Here is a 3,946-nt window from a genome sequence, read left to right as displayed (position 1 = left end):
TTGCTTCTACAAAGTATGACACAAGGTTTTATTCATTCAACAAAATTTTACTGGGATCCTATTTCTGTTCCAGGTACACTGAATTTTATTGAGTATGATAGAGAACCCAAGAAATAGCATCTGTCCTAAAGAACCTCATGGTCTGGTGAGAAATAGGGTCCCCAGCCCGTAAGGCTGCTCATTTGTAGCCTACATGAGCCTCAGCCCTAGGGGTGAGTTATGGGTTAAAAGCTTCCACATGCCAGGGGTGCCTTTTTTTCCTCAATCTATATCAACAGATTTCTTCGGGAGGGGGGCTGTTATTCACATACCTACTGGGGATTCTGTCCAAAATCTTGGGTCTCTTTCCTAATGCCTGACAAGCTGGAGGGATTATAGTTTAGTATTTGACCTATTCCTTCCCCTTGCTCTTTCATGGACATTTTCCCCTTTATGAGTTCTTAAAAGCAAAAGTAATGTTTTTCAAGCAATTCCCTAGGTATTTGTAACCCAAAAGATATGTATGATAGTGAAAATTCTATCAGTAGTAGATAAGAAGTCAGCTGCTCAACTGCCTTTTCAGGTAACTTCCAAAGCCAGTTTCTCTGCCCTGGCCCTGGCCTCCTATCCCTGAGTGGAATCAATGAAAGAGCAGCAGAGGCTGGTGGTCTGCAGGTAAGCCAGGACATGGAAGTACCCCAGGACTCTGGCAACTCTAGCCATCATTCTAAGAGTATATCCTACAGCTCTGCACAAGATCCTTGGCTAGTAACTAATTATTCAATTTTAATATGATAGGGATTTTTTTTGATAGGCAATAAATAGATTTATTAGGATAGGAGGCTTGTGAGAAATGCAAGTGGGCAGGCAAGGAAGCTCTCTGATAGTTTTTCCTCCATAAAAAGCAAACAGTACAGGTTGGGCCTGGGGGCGGTGGGTTGTGTCAACCTTCAATTTGTAGGAGTTCCTGTTGTGGCTCAGTGGTTAACAAACCCGACTAGTATACACGAGGACACGGGTTCAATCACTGGCCTTGCTCAGTGGTTAAGGATCCGGTGTTGTTGTGAGCTGTGGTGTAGGTTGCAGACATGGCTTGGACCCTGTGTTGCTGTGGCTGGCATGGGCCGGCGGCTATAGCTCCATTTTGACCCCTAGCGTGGGAACCTCCATATGCTGCAGGTGTGGCCCTAAAAAGACAAAAGACAGAAAACAAACAAAAAAACCTTTCAATATGTAGCTGCCAGAAGCCTAGGTCTGCTTGCCTGCTTTTCAGTCTTATATCTCATGACAACCATGTGGGGCCAATGGAACTACCAGTGTGTTGGGATATGTGTGCGGTCTGTATGAGCAGTAAAGATCAACTGCTGTGCAAATTGCTCCTCCCTGTTCTGGGTAATTCTAGCAGGGGCCTCAGTCCTGTGGCCTTCCACTCCTCACCCCTCAAGATGGTCCAAGGTGACCATAATATGTCATCCTCAACAGTGATTAGTCCAGAGATGAGTCTGTGACCTAAGGAGAAGAGTCAGAGCCCTTTCTATACTTTGGCAGGAATGTCAGGGGAAAGGAATGCCCCGCCCCCTCCCGCCGCTGAGGCCTGTGGCTATTTTTGTTGTCCCCTGGAGAGTCAACATAGGAAGGCAGAACTAAGAGATGGAAAAAAGGGAATGCTATAGCGTCATTTAAACACCTACATTCAGCTATGCCCTTGGCTCCCCACCATGGGCCCAGAATCAGCATAAAGTGGGGCAGATGAAGACTTCTTCAAAAACTTACTTTATAGGTTAAAGCATGGGTGTAAAGAATCTCTTGTGTTTTAGAAAGCTCTTTGGTCAATTCTGATTTTAGAAAAAAAAGGAGACCTTGGGGACTGAGCAATAGGAGCTAAACAGCTGGAGTCTGAAGACTTGAATCTTACTGAAAGGGATTTCAAGGATTATCTAGTCCAAGGCTCTGGTTTTAAAATGAGAAACGAAGACTGGAAGGGAAAAAGAACTTGCTCAAGAGAGTATTCAATGAGGTCTCAGAGGTCAGATGGGGTTAGAGTTTAGCAGAGAAGAAGAGGACTGATGAGTGCTGGACTACCCAGGTACCTGGCCCTTGCATGTTCATACTTGTTTAATCCTCACAGTCAACCTGGGATCACACATTTTAGCTCAGTTTCACAGATGATGAAATTAAGGCCACAGAGATTAAATGACTACCCCAATGTCACACAGCTAACATGTAACAGAGCTGAGCTTCAAATATAAGCCTTAGTCCTTTTATTCCTATTCTATCTTTAGATAAAGAAAATATTATGAGGTAAGACAAGAAGGGGAGATCTTGATCTGATCCCATTCCTTATTCTTAAATAAGATGTCAGTGCCTTGAGAACACCTGGTAAGAGTCAAGAATCCAACTTCAATACAGGCCAAGATCTGGTTTAAATTGCTAAATGAATCCCTTAAATCTACAAGTCCTAGCTGCCATTTAAAAATGACGAAGTTGAAATAAACGGTCTCAAGATAAATTTGCAAAATACAACAGGCAAAAGGAATTGAGTAGTGAGTGACCGAGAATCCTAGAACTCCTGTTTCCACTGCCCTACACCCAGGCCTTTTCCTACCCTGAAGTCTGGGTAGAGAGCAGCTGCCAACAGGGAAATTCTCAGGCATCTGAGGATACCACTGATTTGTGAGTCATCTGACAACTGCTTACATGATGCTCACCTACCAACCCGTCCCTGAGTCAAAAGCATCAGAACCCTCATCATGAGGAAACTCTAAAACCCAAAGCTCATTCCTTGGTGGTAGTTAGCTTGCTTTAAAAAAAACTAATAACATATTAAGATATAAATATTATATTACTCCATTTTAGAGAGGTTAATGGAATTTGAGAGCCCTTTCTTCCAGCTGACTTGAGATCTATTCAAAGCCTATTCTTCATGCTCTCATACGAGGCATTCACTTGCTTAATTTCAGGTTCCAGTTCAGCTCTGTAATATTTTACCTACCTTCTCTTATAGCAACAGAAGAACTCATTTAAAAATATGCCTTCTTGGCTAAAAGTCTAAAGTGTCCATCTACATTCAACCACTTAATTTTAATAAAACAGCTGCCTTTAATTTTAATAAAACTGGCTATCGAGTTCCCGTCGTGGCGCAGCAGACTAGGAACCATGAGGTTGTGGGTTTGATCCCTGGCCTCGCTCACTGGGTTAAGGATCTGGCACTGCCATGAGCTGTGCTGCAGATCGCAGGTGAGGCTCGGATCCCGAGTTGCTGTGGCTACAGTTCCAATTAGACCCTTAGCCTGGGAACCTCCATATGATGCGGGTGTGGCCCTAAAAGGACAAAAAAAAAAAAAAAAAAAACCAACAAAAAACTGGCTACGATAGGGCTAAGATAAAAAAGGATTCTTAGATCTTCATTTTTAGATCTTAGATCTTTCTTTAAAGAAAACGGCATAACAATAGTGCCTACTCCCCCCAGAGTTACATACAGTGAGAAATAAATGAGATCATCTGAATAAAGCGCTAATGCTAGAAACACAAGAGTTGGACAAGTGTTAGCTGCTATACTCATTAATTACTAGTAATTATGACTATTTCCACACTCATCAAAAACCACTGTGGCATCTTACTTGTGAAAGACAATGAGATCAAATGTGGTCTGTGTGGATTGAGGTTTTCCCTCTCCAGAGAGGTTGTTGGCTTTTTTTTTTTTAAACAAACTTTAGAACAAAAAAAGTCACATCCCCAAACAGATCAACAATTGATCAAAAACGTTTTAGATTTCCCTTCACCTTTAGTTCTGATGTTATCCAAAAACCAACTTAATCCAACCATTCCATCCATGTTTGTTCTCAGGGAAAAGTGGAGAGATGGGGTTCTGTGCAATTTTCTCATTCAGTAATTACCTTTTCAACATCAGAACTAACACTGTGACTATCAGCTGAACTCCTGAAAGTTTTCAATTACCCAAGAGAGA

Source organism: Sus scrofa, chromosome 10 (genome assembly GCF_000003025.6).
Source record: "Sus scrofa isolate TJ Tabasco breed Duroc chromosome 10, Sscrofa11.1, whole genome shotgun sequence".
Taxonomy (NCBI): Eukaryota; Metazoa; Chordata; class Mammalia; order Artiodactyla; family Suidae; genus Sus; species Sus scrofa.
Note: the sequence above shows the minus strand (reverse complement) of the source record.